At 41.3% G+C, this 16979-nt stretch overlaps 1 protein-coding gene across 1 annotated transcript in view; it reads right to left on the bottom strand.

Moving 5' to 3' along the window:
- Positions 1-16979, bottom strand: part of ADGRF5 (adhesion G protein-coupled receptor F5) — a 190257-nt gene that overhangs the window by 172489 nt on the left and 789 nt on the right. The window lies entirely within an intron of this gene.

Raw genomic sequence — 16979 nt, forward strand, 5'->3', positions numbered from 1 at the left:
AAAACTGAATCAAGATTTTTAGAACAGTTCTTTCTCCTTCTAGAAAGCTGGGCCGATGAAATCTCCATTTCATGACTCATGTGAAACACAACACAGGATTTCCGAGACGACTTAAATTTTTTCCTTTGACATTTGTTGTGTTTTTGAACCCAAACGTAACAACATTTTTATTTTATAATTCTGGACCCAGTGCACTTAATATTTATAATTGTTCTCCTCATAATAATCTTCATATCATTGTTGGAAATATTGATGATTCCAAGGGTAGGGTGACTACATTTAGAGTATGTTGATTTTTTTTATAACTTTTTCTTATTTTTAGTAATTTCCTCTTACCTTCTTAAATATTAAGCTTCCTATCTTTTTAGCCCAGCAAAAATGTTTCACTCTTTTTCCTCTAAGAGAGGTGTAAGCGTGACTAACCATGTAGGGAAAGACAGTGAGGCAGTACTATCTGTGCCTAAAGTATTTACAGGGAGAGACAGAAAGCAGTACTATACATGAGTCCTCTCAACTTATCTCTAAACCCAACATATCCCGAGATTTAATGTGTGAGATATTAATAAAACATGGAAAAAATGTATCCCTCCGACGGATGCCTCTGATGGTGGCTATTCATCATACATATGTGGCCTATAAACTTTTATTTTTTAAAAAGTAAACGTTTAACATATACATTTTTGTTACTGGATGGTGCGAGATGGCATTAAATTGGTATCATGGCAAATTGTACAATAAAAGTTAACAAAACGTCAAATTCAAGAGACGTGGACATATCTGTGCCTACATTATTTACAGAGACAGGAAGACAGTACTATCTGTGACTATTTCATTTACAGGTAGAGAGAGGAAGCAGTACTATCTGTATCTACAGGATTTTCAGAGAAAGACGGAGGCAGTACTACCTGTATCTACATAATTTACACAGAGAAAGACAGGGAGGCGGTACTATCTGTATCTACAGAATGTTCAGAGAAAGACAGGAAGGCAGTACTATCTATGTCTACATCATTTACACAGAGAGAGACTGGGAGCCAGTACTATCTGTACCTACAACATTTACAGGGGGAGACAGGAAGCAGTACTATCTGTATCTGCATCATTTTCAGGGAAATATGGGGAGGCAGTACTATATGTGCTCACATCATTCACAGGGAAAGACAAGAGGCAGCACATTCTGTACCTACATCATTTACAGGGAGAGACAGGTAGTAATAACTATCTGTATCAATATAATTTAACGGTAGAAATAGAGAGGCAGTTCAATCTGCACCTACATCATTTACAGGGAGAGACAGGGAGGCAGTACTATCTACATCATTTACATAGAGAGACAGGGAGGCAGTACTATATGTACCTACATCTTTTATAGAGAGAGAGAGACAAAGAGAAAGTACTATCTGTACCTACATCATTTACATGTAGAGATATAGAGATACTGCTATCTGTGCCTATGTTATTTACAGGAAGATACTGGAAGGCAGTACTTTATGTGCTTACATAATTAACAGCTAAAGACGAGGAGGCAGTACTATCTCTACCTGCATCATTTACAGAAAGAGACAGAGGCAGTACTATCTGTACCTACATCATTTACAGGGGAGACAAGGAGGCAGTACTATCTGTACCAACCTCATTTACAGGGAGAAACAGGGAGGCAGTACTTTCTACACCTACATCATTTACAGGGAGAGAAAAGGAGGCAGTACTCTCTACACCTACATCATTTACACTGAGAGACAAGGAGGCAGTACTATATGTACCTACATCATTTACACTGGAGACAAGGAGGCAGTACTATCTGTACCAACATAATTTACAGGGAGATACAGGAGGCAGTACTCTCTACACTTACAAAATTTACAGGGAGGGACAAGGAGGCAGTACTATCTGTACCTACATCATTTACAGGAAGAGACAAGGAGGCCGTACTATCTGTACCTACATCACTTACAGGAAGAGACAGGGAGGCAGTACTATCAGTGCCTACATCATTTACAAGGGAGACGAGGCAGTACTATCTGTACCAACATCATTTACAGGGAGAGACAGATAGACATTACTCTGTACACCTACATCATTTACAGGGAGAGACAAGGAGGCAGTACAATCTGTACCTACATCATTTACAGGAAGAGACAGGGAGGCAGTACTATCAGTGCCTACATCTTTTACAGGGAGAGACAAGGAGGCAGTACTATCTGTACCTACATCATTTACAGGGAGAGACAAGGAGGCAGTACTATCTGTACCTACATCATTTACATAGTGTAAGTGTAAAGGATCTGCCAGGCACAGCTTCGGGGTTAACTCCCATAATTAATCAGTCAGCACCTGAATCTACATCCCTGAGACTGACTCCAGCTTCCACCACTCAGGCTGGCAGGCTTAGGAGTGGGAGAGCCTATCGCAACCTGGCCAGACTCAGCTAGCTCCCGCCCTTGGTCTATTTAAGCCTGCCCTTCCTGTCCCTCGGTGCTTGTGATTCTTTTCGTGTGGTTTCCTGGCCCAGCTACAGCTCCTTCTATTTTGATCCTGCTCCATACAGACCCTGGCTTACTGACTACTCTTCTGCTCTTCGTTTGGTACCTCGCACACTCCTGGCTTGACTCGGCTCGTTCACCACTCTGGTTGCTCACGGTGTTGCCGTGGGCAACTGCCCCTTTCCCTTGCTTGTATTCCCTTGTATGTTTGTCGTGCACTTACTGAGCGCAGGGACCGCCGCCCAGTTGTACCCCGTCGACTAGGGCGGGTCGTTGCAAGTAGGCAGGGACAGAGTGGCGGGTAGACTAGGGCTCACTTGTCCGTTTCCCTACCCCCCGTCATTACAGTAAGAGAGACAGTGATATGTGTAACTACAGCATGTACAGATAATTACAGGGAAGGGAATCCCAATATTTAATTGGTTCAATGAGATATGAAATATGACAATTTCATATTGTAGTCTTACAGCATGCAAAACTACAACCAATTGCTTTATTGCTTCAATGCAAAAGGAAGCCACTTTGTAAATAGTCTGAATTAAAAATCTACCATTTTTCTCTACAGCTCATACAAATCTATGTGTCTCCATGATTACAGACTAAAAACAAACTCTGACTCTGCAGTCATACTCCTATCTGAGCTCTTCTTCATGCTACTGAATCTATGTTACCAAGAAGATTACAGGACGAGAGTAACGCATGACTGCAGGATCAGACTACACAGGGTTTGTTTTTAGTCTACAACTATGGAGACACAAAGCTCAGCATTAGACCTGCAAACACAAAACGTCAGGGGATTTGTTTACCAAAACTAATTGCAAAGTTCATATTTTTTGTATTTAAAACACATTGGAAAATTACAAAAATTGTTATAACCTTTAAATCAAAGTATAAAGTACCAAGAAAGAGCTGGCTTATGGTAACAACTAACCCAAATCAGGGTATGGTCAGACCTACTACAAAACAAACTTGCATAAGTGAAGTGAAACTATGTGTTTAAAAATATAAAGTTTCAATAATACATAGCAAAAAGTATGAAATATAACATATTTATATAAATACCGTTATGTAAGTCATAAAGGGTTCATAGGCTATGAAAACAAATACAAATAAAGTCTGATATATATACTGCAAAGAAAAATATAACAGCAGATAACAATCAATAATCAGGGCCCGACTTAGGGACCTTCTACACGGGTCAATTATCGAGCAAACGAGCGGTCCCAGAACTCTCGTTACTGATCATTGCCCCGCGTAAACAGGGCAACGATCAGCCGATGACCGAACAAACACTCGTTCATCGGCTGATCGTATCGTTTATGAAGCAGAACATATCGTTGTTGGCGGCACAGCTATCTGTGTAAACAGGGCGACGTGCTGCCAACATGATAGTAATGTATGGGGACGAGCAAACGGCGTAACGAGCGCTTGTCCTAATACATAGCTCCTTGTGATAGGAGAATACGAGCACTGATCAACAAGCTGTCTCGTTGATCGCCGCTCATTAACCCGCCCCACGTCTTGCCGTGTAAGAGGACCCTTACATTGGATCGTGTCCTGTGCTGTACATTTTGTTACCCTCACCCTATATCGTAGTAGTACCTAATCGTAAACATCATACACAGTGTTCTCTAAAAAAGTATCATACCTCTAATAACACTTTGATACAGTCGTCTAAATAACAATGCCATATAGCGTCACCACCACCATAAACTGAAAAAATTATAGACCGTATAGAGCCGAAGTCATTACCACCATAATGTGCCAGATTTATTAGTAGTGTTCTCTATTTTATGGCACAAAATACTGGTGTAAAGTATGCCAGCCAAAAGGTGGCATAAGAAAGAGAAAAGTGTCTAACCTGTCTAGCCAGATGCATCAAATTTATCATAAAGAGTGCCCCACTGTGATGAATTTGGCGCAGTTTCCAACGTCTGGTCTAGTTTTAACCTGTCTAAGACAGAAAAGTTAAATCTCCCGAATGTGTTCTAGACAAAAGAGGTGAAAATTGAGATATTTGGCCACTGAAGAAATTTGGCAAATACAAAACACACCATTTCACCAGAAGACCCCAATACCTTCACTGTAAAGCATGGTGGTGAAAATGTTCTATCCCATCAAGATGCTGTGGGGGGATATAAAATAGGCTATGCATGAAAAATATATATATATGAAAAATCACACAGCGGAAACAATTCTCTATGGAGGAGTGGGAAAAATGACTCCCAATGTCAGAGACTGGTGGACAGTTATAAGAAGCGTCTGCTGGGGGTTGTTTCTGCCAAAGGGGGTAGAGTGTCAGAGACCCCCAGCAATCTGCTAGCCGTATACCTTAATAGCCAATCAAACAAATAAATGGCCAATGATGAAATACATGGACAGGCTGTATCTCCCAGAGTGAGAGATGCTCTTTCTTAGCTGCTCTACACTCTGACTAATAGATGGGGTCTCCTTTCAATGGTATCTATACACCCTCATATGGATAGGAATTGTCAGCTTAAAGAGTAAAAAAAAAAGGGCTGCCTAGAAACAGCGCCACACCTGTCCACAGGTTGTGTCTGGTATTGCAGCTCACCGCCATAGAACTTAATGGAGCTAAGCTGCAATACCACATACAACCTATGGACAGGTGCGGCAGCGGTTTTGAAAAGAAAGCAAACAGGTTTTCTAACTTTCTGATTTTGTCCGGTCTCTTACAATAAGGGTATGTGCACACACACTAATTACGTCCGTAAATGACGGACGTATTTCGGCCGCAAGTCCCGGACCGAACACAGTGCAGGGAGCCGGGCTCCTAGCATCATACTTATGTACGATGCTAGGAGTCCCTGCCTCGCTGCAGGACAACTGTCCCGTACTGTAATCATGATTACAGTACGGGACAGTGGTCCTGCAGCGAGGCAGGGACTCCTAGCATCGTACATAACTATGATGCTAGGAGCCCGGCTCCCTGCACTGTGTTCGGTCCGGTACTTGCGGCCGAAATACGTCCGTCAATTACGGACGTAATTAGTGTGTGTGCACATAGCCTAAGTCTGGAAGGTCCTAGCACTGCGTATTCTGTACACAATAGAGGAGAAACTTAGGGGCTAAAAATAGAGCATTCATCTGAAAAGGAACTGCAGACAATACGGGGTAGACAATCTTTACGTAACTAGCAATATTTCTCTGTGAAACTATTGACATTACAGATGGCAGCGACGGAGAATTGTGTCCCCATAACTGCACACACGAGATAAGGGCTTGTGACGTCCTCACCCCAGCACGGCTTCACGTTTCATGTGAAATTCCACTCAATCATTTGGAAAAGATACACAAAACTTTGTTTTTATATAAACTCAAGTCTGATTTTTATTTTCAATTCATTGCTATCTAAGGGTACACATTTCATTTAAAGGGGAAATCCACCCAAAAGTAGTCCTCTGGTGTCACATTGATATGGCAGAAGTCCGTGATGGCGGAGTTAAGACCTCTACGGTTTCCTTATATAGATGTTTCCGTCAGTAGACACAATTTTGTAGATGGAGCTTTGCTTGTTGTGCTAGATATTTCCAGTGAACAGTGTCGGACAGGGGTTCCTAGGGTTCCCCAGAAGAAATGATCTATATAAAACATGTATCTGTGAATCATCTCATAAGAAATAGACCCTAGTAGCAAGTGATTGGCTCCAAAGTCACCTTCAAATAGGGTTGTCTTCTGCTGGACCTTTGGGGTTCATAACCGTATCACAGATGAGCCCACTTGAGGATCTTTTGGTACCCCAGTGGGCAAGTCTGACCCTGCCAGTAACTGAAATCTTTGACCAGTGCCCATGGGTTCCGATGCTCTATAGGGGTAATCTCCAACCTGTGGATCTCCGGCTGGTAAGAAACAACAACTCCCAAGCCTTGCCTCATCCTATTATAGTATTTTTCGTTTTTAAAGAGGGGTCGGCAATAGAGTGTGGGCACCAACACCACGGAAAACAAGTAGACAATTTTGTGCCATCCCTTAAAGTGACCCTCCAGTCTCAGGATAAAATGTATAAATGTGATGGGATTTATGAAGTAATATTACCTGGTGCCCTCCAGTTGGCCCCCTATGTCGTGGATCCACCTTTTTAGGGTCCCCTCTGTGTTGTCTCAAAATGGCAGATGTGCTTGTCAGACTGAGTCTAAGACACTCCTTCTGTTCACGGATTGGACAGAACTGCTCACGTGAGCAGATCTGGCCAATCTGAGGACAGTGGGAGTGTCTCAGACTCGTAGTCTAAGAAGCGCTGCAGCCATATTGGGTCAGCACAGAGGCAAAAAGGCAGATACATGGCAGAGGGGCACAACTGGCGGGCATCAGATATCATTACTCCATATAAACTATCATATTTTAAATGTTGTCCCAGGACCAGAGAGTCGCTTTAACTTTTCTCTTGGCTCGACATATCCTGAGAAATTTGAGTTTTTAATGAGATTGAACCAAAGGGAAGAATGGACACATCTGTACATTGTGACCCCTAAATACAACAGCTAAATGGGACCTAGGAACTGAGGGAACCTAAAAAGTAAGTAGGGGGTTATCTAAACTAACCAGTTTGGTAGGAAGATGAACATTCCAATTTGTCTGCTGAGGATAACACAAAACTGAGAGGCAGTCAAATGACAGCTGATCCTACTCATCACAGTTGATAGAGCAGAGCTCAAAATGGTTATTCCCGGCAGAGGTAGGACAGAAAAGGCAGGTGTATCAAGGGGTAAGATAAAATCCCTTCTGTTACTTTTCCTTTTATGCAGTTATGTCCCTGGCTGCCAACTGTGTTATTATTATTATTATTATTATTATTATTATTATTATTATTATTGAAAACAAAGCAGGAGAAGAAGTTAGCTACTTCCTCCTTCACATCTATCCTCATTGCACTTTGTACACCTCCCAACATTCAAACTAATTCACATGAAAAACAAAAGAGAAAACTTTATAACCATAAAAGTTATGTTATGGTGAAGGTACTTAGTTTATGCAAATTTTTTACAAACTAGCAAAGGATCACACAATGTCACCGAGCGGCTGAGTCATAAACGGCATATAAAGCATTTCACTTCATGTCTGGGATTCCACAGCTAAGAGGAGAACAAAGGTCAATGTGCCGCAGCCCAGATACCAGACATACAGGAGGAGAGCCACAGCTGACGGACAGGACCTGATCACCAGAACACCCAAACCTTCTATCTATCTATCTATCTATCTATCTATCTATCTATCTATCTATCTATCTATCTATCTATCTATCTATCTATCTATCTATCTATCTATCTATCTATCTATCTATCATCGCAAATACATTTATCTATAGATTAACATGAGATATATACAATATACAGAGTATGTGAATGACATGGGGAAGGGAGCAATTAGCTAATAAATTACAGGAATCAAGATCATTCTTACAAAAATATTGATGGACAGCACTCCAGCAGTTAAAGAGGCTCTGTCACCAGATTTTGCAACCCCTATCTGCTATTGCAGCAGATAGGCGCTGCAATGTAGATTACAGTAACGTTTTTTTTTTTTTTTTAAAACAAGCATTTTTGGCCAAGTTATGACCATTTTTATATTTATGCAAATGAGCCTTTCTTATGTACAACTGGGCGTGTATTATGTGTGTAACATCTGGGCGTTTTTACTTGTTTTACTAGCTGGGCGTTGTGAATAGAAGTGTATGATGCTGACAAATCAGCATCATCCACTTCTCTTCGTTACCACCCAGCTTCTGGCAGTGCACAGACACACAGCGTGTCCTCGCGAGATCACGCTGTGACGTCACTCACTTCATCCCACAGGAACCTCATCGCGTCGGACTCGCGAGGACACGCTGTCTGTCTGTGCACTGCCAGAAGCTGGGTGGTAACGAAGAGAAGTGGATGATGCTGATTTGTCAGCATCATACACTTCTATTCACAACGCCCAGCTAGTAAAACAAGTAAACACGCCCAGATGTACACACACAATACACGCCCACTTGTACATAACCTTAAACACGCCCAGTTGTACATAAGAAAGCCTCATTTGCATAAATATAAAAATGGTCATAACTTGGCCAAAAATGCTCGATTTTGAAAAAAAAAACACGTTACTGTAATCTACATTGCAGCGCCGATCACCTGCAATAGGAGATAGGGGTTTGAAAATCTGGTGACAGAGCCTCTTTAATGGTGGGATGGTGTGGTGCACGCCTCCTTGAGGACTTGGTCCATCGCGCCCACAGGTATATACAATGTATAAAAGAGGAATGGCACAGCATTTACTTTGTCAACTGAAAAAAGTGGATTAAATGCCATGTCTCAAATAAATCCACTTTTTTCAGTTGACCGAGTGAGTGCTGCTCCATTCCTCTTTAGATACGCAGATATTTTGTCAGTCTCTTATTCTGGAGAGATAGATAGATAGATAGATAGATAGATAGATAGATAGATAGATAGATAGATAGATAGATAGATAGATAGATAGATAGATAGATAGATAGATAGATAGATAGATAGATAGATAAGCCGATCACAATAGACCATCAGCAATCAGCTGTAATCTGTTGTGAACCCAGTAACAAGTGTTCAATTTCTCAGCAGTGCCCCCACAGGGCAAATTAAGCATTACATAGTCCTCACTAAAATGAATAGGCTGTCGATGTAAAGCACGGACAATTTCTCAGTGCAAGAGAAGCTCTTTGTAGCCACTCTCTGTTCTGGCTTATAGGCTAAAAGGGAGACACCTCCTTTAATATCTCAGAGTTGCCTAAAAGGATATTTGCCAGTGAGTTTCCTAAAACAGACATTTTTATTGGTTCCCATCTCTCCATTTCCTTCGTCTTCGTACATTGTTGGGTACAGGTTTACGGATTTGTTCTGCAATGACTTCTACACTGAGATCTCCAGTTCCTGGATAATTTTTTGCATCTTGGATCTGTTTTAGCAGAAAGACAATTTCATTTATCCGCGTAGGAAATGGTGTATTTACAAGGTGTTTGGCAGAGAGAAGATCGTGAATCACCCAGAACTGAGATTACGGAGAGGCACATTAGTGGATTAGTAACGGTCCTTCTGATAGTGAACGGAGAGGAGCCGGGATTAGAACACCGGAAAGGAATGTGCAGAAAGACATTTATCCAGGTAATAGATAAGAGTTCTGCTGCTGAGCACAAAGTGAAGCTCTACTATTAATTATCTTCTGATATATCAAAGTATGGCATTGGTTGGGACCGGGCCAGTTTTAGACAAAGGTGTCCATGGCCAAGTAGGGCCCAGTGACTGCAATCTTTAGGGTATGTGCACACACACTAATTACGTCCGTAATTGACGGACGTATTTCGGCCGCAAGTACCGGACCGAACACAGTGCAGGGAGCCGGGCTCCTAGCATCATACTTATGTACGATGCTAGGAGTCCCTGCCTCTCCGAGGAACTACTGTCCCGTACTGTAATCATGTTTTGTGCACTGTGTTCGGTCCGGGACTTGCGGCCGAAATACGTCCGTCAATTACGGACGTAATTAGTGTGTGTGCACATACCCTTAGAGAGATGCACATTGCTACAAGAATGTTTCTAGCCCATACTTGCACAATCCATAGGTATTGTATAACATGTTATTTCGGCACTCATTGACCCCCCCCCACAAAGAGATCAGGGGGCGCCAATGGATGTCATGGCAGCCGAGGGGACTAATGGAGGCCCCCAGGGCTGCCTTTCTGGCACGGCTTAACAGGAGCCTGTGAAAATAACAATATAACGTCGATTTCAAACCTCATTTGCATATATATAAAATGGTCATAACTTGGCCAAAAATGAACGTTTTTTTTAAAAAAAACACGTTACTGTTATCTACATTGCAGCGCCGATCACATGCAATAGGAGATAGGGGTTTGAGAATCTGGTGACAGAGCCTCTTTAAGGCCCTTTTTCATAGGCCAGTTATCGGGCAAAAAGGGCAACGATCAGCCGGTGAATGAGCAAAGCTCGTTTATCGGCTGATTGTATGGTTTATTCCGCAAGAAATATTATCATTGTCGGCAGCGCATCTCCCTGTGGAAATAGGGCGCGTGCTGCCAACATGAATATGTATGAAGAGGAACGATCCGAGAAACGAGCGCTCGTCCCCATCCATAGCTCCGTGTGAAAGGAGCAAACGAGCACCGATCAACGAGCCGTCTCGTTGATCGCCGCGCTCTTTTCCACGGCCCATATGGGAGGACCCTTAGTGTTTGCCAAAGTTGTGGCTATTGTTTAGGGGTACATAGCGCTGATTTAAACTGGACCCTCCTTTCTCATGGGTCCCATAGCCGCTACGTGGGATGCGTCTGTAATGTATACACCCGTGTTATGTGGACAGGCATCCTGGTGTCATATGACCCTCGTCTAGCATAGTTCTCTTATTTGTGCACTATGTGGTGCCATTATTGCTGCATCATATGACACTGTGGTAGCATTAGGTTTGCTTCATTTTTCGTTGTAGTGTAGCGGCAAAAATCTATTACTAAGATGGGTAACCCCTGTAACGCACGTCAACAGGGCCTATTATGATAAATATAGTAAAAAGAGAGTCTTAGATCTGTGCAATGAGGCAGGCGACGTCTAAACAGCAGAGTCCATTACGATGATAGAAATTGTCCCGCACGATGATGAAATGGGGAGAACAGACACAACTAGCACAGGGGTCACAGAGGATTTCAGCACATCCTGCCTTCCTGTACAGCAGGGTGTCCAGCCAGTCACTTCCATTTCCTGCACATGAGGGAAGGCTTTCCAGCACGTTTCTGACATTCGGTATCAAGAACATCAACATCAAGAGCCAAAACGCAGCTGGACCTCCAGAGATAGGAGATAGGGGCCAATAACCCGATATATAATATAAAAACCGATAGACTGCACAAATATATGTCCGAGACCTACAATTTACTAATGCTTCATGATAAGTTAGGATAATGTGCTACATTCACCTGAAGCAAAACCACAGTTAACACATCATGATAAATTGTACTAAAAAGACAAACTCATGTCTGCTACTACAAGCCACACACTCAGCTCTGCTAAGCGGACCATAGAGAGTACATGGCTGGCAATGGCTCTGGTCAATATAAGTGGGACCCACTCGTTTCAATCTAATTCTATGGTTTGGGGGCTCTTAAACCTTTCCCTGAAGGATGCCGAAGGGTAAAATGGGGATCGGGGCAGAACGGTGCAGGGCAGTACAGGGGGGGGGGGCAGTCTAAGGGCTCGTCCACACGCAGTGGAACTGCTGCGTTTTTTTCCATCCGGAATTTCAGACGGAAAAAATGTAGCAGAATACAGTAGCTGCAAAGTGGGTGAGATTGAACAAATCTCATCCAAACGCTGCATAATAAATCTGTGCAGGAATTGACCTGCGGAGAGTCATTTTCGGACCTCAGCATGTCAATTCCTGCTGCGGAAAGTGGACTGAATTGCTGCGTTTTTCAGAGGAGACGTCACCGTATCCCGGCATTGTGAAAAACCTGCACTATTTTCTGCTGTAATAACGCAGGAAATTGTGCGTTTTTGCCGCAGCGGAATGTCTGCTGTTTTCAACGGAATTGCTGCAGAAATTTTCTACAGCAATTCCGTTGTGTGTGGACAAGCCCTTAAAAAGGGGTCCACACTCACTTTACACAAGCCACCCACCAGCCACTGCATGGAAACCTTGCAGCATCAATTTTGTGAAGCAGTCCTCCTTTTACCAAGGTAATTGTTATAATAATAATAATAATAATAATCATGAGAGTAATGATGATGATAATAATAAATAATAATGGAAATAATATTATACATAATAATAATAATAATAATAATAATAATAATAATAATAATAATAATAATAATAATGATGATGATAATAATAAATAATAATGGAAATAATATTATACATAATAATAATAATAATAATAATAATAATAATAATAATAATAATAATAATAATGATGATGATAATAATAAATAATAATGGAAATAATATTATACATAATAATAATAATAATAATAATAATAATAATAATAATAATAATAATAAAAAAATAATAATAATGATGATGATAATAATAAATAATAATGGTAATAATATTAAACATAATAATAATAAAATAATAATAATGATAATAATAATAGTAATAATAATAATAATAATAATAATAATAATAATAATAATAATTATAATAACAATAAAATAATAATAGTAATAATAATGGTAATAATGATGATAATAATAAATAATAATGTTAATAATAATAAAATAATAATAATAATACATATAATAATTAATCATAATAATAAGAATAAGAATAATAGTAATAATATAGTGTGATAATCCTGCTAACAGCTCCTCATATCTCAGCTTCCTGGACTCTAGTGAGTATGATAACATATAGGAACGTCTATCTGTGAATTTCTATTCTCAGACATTTACCCTTTATCGGAGGATGACTCTGAGTCTTGCACTTGCTCCATAAAACCTGTCTTTACAGGGATCATTCAGAGCAGCACAGAGGTTTCAGGAATGCCGGTTATCTTCTCCCTGTAAATATTATGTAACTGATCCTAAAGATTTGTGTTGCTAGAAATGACAGCTCAACCAAACACAGCAAAAATTCCATTAATCTGGCATCATTAAGGTGTCGGATTAGTCAATATCCCGCACTTTTGGACTAAAAAAAAATCAAATAAAAAAAATCAACAGTAGTAACAAAGTAGTAATAAAGAATAGGAGATCCGCGTAAAATCTTGTAATTATACATTTAGCCCTAATGCAGGGATTATATTAAATTCCTGACCATCTTCAAGATCATTTCTTGCTGACGCAGGTACAATCGCCTTATATCTATGCCCCTGATTCTGACTGCAAAGCCGAGATTTTCTTCAATACCGTAATACAGTAAAACTCCATTAATCTAGAACACTTTTGAATGGAATTCCTGCTAATCTGTAATAAAAAAAAAAAAATCCACCCAATCCATAGCAAAAATTGCAGTTGAGGTTGTAATACGGACCCATCACCTCTATTAGGATCACTTTTTAGCAGGACCCATTATACACTGTGTGCACTATTATTAGGCAAGTTTTATTTTTGAGGATTAATTTTATTATTGAACAACTACATTGCTGTCGGTCAATCCAAAATGTTAAACCTCAAACCTGAAGATTTAAGAAAGTAAAAGTGAGGTTCTTAGTAGAATATCTATGTGTGCAGAATTATTGGGCAATTATAACGCCTCATGCACACGACCGAGTGCGCCGTCCGTCTGTCCCGTCAGTGATCCGAGGAAGGAAAGGACATGTCCTATCTTTTCTTGGTATCGGAGACTCGGACCATTTTTCACGAACCCGATTCACCCGTCAAAGTGAATGGGCCCGTGAAGATCATCGGGTGCCACTCGGATGCCGTCAAAAACGGCCCGAGTGTCACAATGGTCGTGTGCGTGAGACTGTGCAGAATTATTATGTAACTAAATGAAAAAGAAAAATGTTCCCATCTGACTTGTTTATTTTCATCTGTTAAAATGAGAATAATAAACAAACAACTCAAAATTTACAAATAAACATTTCTGACATTTCCAAAAAGAAATCAGTGACCAATATAGCCGCCCTTCTTTTCAATACCAGTCATAAGCCGTCCATCCATGGAGTCTGTCAGTTTCGGTTGACGATCAACTTTTTGTGCAGCAGCAACCACCGCCCCCCAGACACTGATCAGAGAGGTGCACTGTTCTCCTTCACCGTAAGAAGGGCCCACAAGTTTTCCATAGGGTTTACAGTATGTCAGGTGAGGATGGGGCCCGTGTCATTATTCTTTCATTTAGCCATGCAGTGGAGGACTTGGATGAGCGCGATGGAGCGTTGTCCTGCATGAGGCTGGGTTCACACGACCTATTTTCAGACGTAAACGAGGCGTATTATGCCTCGTTTTACGTCTGAAAATAGGGCTACAATACGTCGGCAAACATCTGCCCATTCATTTGAATGGGTTTGCCGACGTACTGTGCAGACGACCTGTCATTTACGCGTCGTCGTTTGACAGCTGTCAAACGACGACGCGTAAAAATACAGCCTCGTCAAAAGAAGTGCAGGCACTTCTTTGGACGTTTTTGGAGACGTTTTCTCATAGACTCCAATGAAAACAGCTCCAAAAACGGACGTAAAAAACGCTGCGAAAAACGCAGCGAAAAACGTGAGTTGCTCAAAAAACGTCTGAAAATCAGGGTCTGTTTTCCCTTGAAAACAGCTCCGTATTTTCAGACGTTTTTGGTCACTACGTGTGCACATACCCTAATAATCATGGTTTTCTTGAAAGGGAGTTTTGGGAGTTGATTTTTAGTCCATCTTCAACACAAAAATTTACAACTAGTTGATCTTTACTAATACCAGCCCATAGCAGTACCCCACCTCCACCTTGCTGGCGTCTGAGTTGAAGTAGGGCTCTGTCCCCGTTACTGATCCAGCCACGGGCCCAACCATCTGGTCCGTCAAGAGTCACTCATCTCATCAGCCATAAAACCTTTGATAAATCCATCTTCAGATATTTCTTGGCCCAGTCTTGACGTCTTGTTCAGTGGGGGTCGGGTTTCAGGCTTCCTTACCTCGGCCAGGTCTCTGAGCACTGAACACCTTGTACTTCTGGCCCATCCAGGGAGGTTGCAGTTCTGGAATATGACCGCACTGGAGGATAATGGGTTCCTGGTCGCTTCACGTTTGATTCTTCTCAAATCTTTTGCAGTTAATTTGCGTTTTTTTCTTCTCAAACCGTTGACTATTTGCAACAAAAAGTTTGATGGTTCTGTGATCACGCCCCAATATCTCAGCAAATTCAAGAGTGCTGCATCCCTCTGAAAGATGATTTTTGACTTTTCAGAGTCAGTTAAGGGTATGTTCACACGGGCTATTTTCATAAATTTTTGGGGCCGTAAACGCCCGAAAAATGGCAAAAAATGCGGGGGCTGAATGCCTCCAAACATCTGCCCATTGTTTTCAATGGGAAAAACTGCGTTCCGTTCCCACGGGCCGTTTTTGACGCGCCCATTTTTAAAAACGGCCACGTAAAAAAAAGGCCACGTAAAAAGAAGTACATGTCAATTCCTGAGCCGTTTTTGGAGCCATTTTTCATTGACTCAATAGAAAAACAGCTCCGAAAACGGCCGTAAAAAACGCCGCAAAATATGCAAGTTGCTTAAAAAACGGCTGAAAATCAGAGGCTGTTTTCCCTTGAAAACAGATCGGTATCTTCAGAAGTTTTTTGTTAAGTGTGTGAACGTAGCCTAAATCTATTTTGTGACCCATTTTGCCAGAGGAAAACAAGCTGCCTAAGGGCACGTTCAGACGTGGCGGAGTTTTTCCGCTACAAATGTTGGTGCAGATTTGGGGCAATTACGCAACGAATCTGCACCAACATTTGCATATTTGACAGGTAATTCAGACGTTGCGGATATCACAGCGGACTTGCCACAGATTTCAGTGTTTGCATTGCAAAGGCTGAAATCCGCAGTGAAATTCCGCTTCTTCTCCGCAACAGACAGTGCCTGCTGCGGAGGGAAAATACTGCACCGCAACCTATGGTCCGCAGCGGAGTTTTCCGCAACGTCTGCATGAAGATAACTAAAATGGTGTGGAAACCAATGGATAAACTGTCTGCAAAGGATTTCCACAGCAATTCCGCCACGTCTGAATGTGCCCTAATAATTCTGCACACCTTGATATAGGGTCTTGATCTCCTTAGGCCATCCCCTCCCTCATTACACAAATACACATCACCTGGTATGCTTCATCCAATCAGCTGTCAAGTTTATACAGCTTGAAGTTGGAAAATATAATAAAAAATGATGATCTGGTCAAAATACTCACTTGCCTAATAATTGTGCACAGTGTATTGCCACGAATAAAACGGATCAGCCCCAGGGTGTTCATGCGAATAATGACGTCTCCTTGCAATACTTTTTCAATTCCTTTTTCAAAAACTTTAATGGGGTCAAAAAAAAAAAAAAACACCCTATTTTTCCTGCAGGATTTTAGTCTTCAATATATACCAGTGTCCCTGTAAACCCATCACCGATGTAAAAACCGTTCAGATTATAGTCACAATTCCTACAATTTAAAGAGATTGTAAACATAATCCCAGTGTAAAGTGTTGATTGCTTATACTGTACTGAAAAATCATTATGCACATAGTCGTGCCCCTATATATCGGGGGAGATAGGCCGCCCATGCAAAGCCTCTCCCCATTAAAATGAATGGGTTGTGGAAATGGTTGTAAGGACTCCTCAGCTCCCGCAGATTTCAATGGTAAGTGACTGCCGTCCCCTCGGGGCTAAAACTGGCCCGTTCTTGGGACTGTTGGGTTTCAGGTCCTATAAAAACACCAAAGCATTGTGGTGGTAAAATCTATTACAGAGCCCACAAATGACTTTATAAGACCATAAGTAATAAGGAAACGTGCTGCAGACCCAAGAAACCTGCCTCCCTCCTGGAACCACAAGAC

The sequence above is a fragment of the Rhinoderma darwinii genome, chromosome 4 (genome assembly GCF_050947455.1).
Source record: "Rhinoderma darwinii isolate aRhiDar2 chromosome 4, aRhiDar2.hap1, whole genome shotgun sequence".
Classification (NCBI taxonomy): domain Eukaryota; kingdom Metazoa; phylum Chordata; class Amphibia; order Anura; family Rhinodermatidae; genus Rhinoderma; species Rhinoderma darwinii.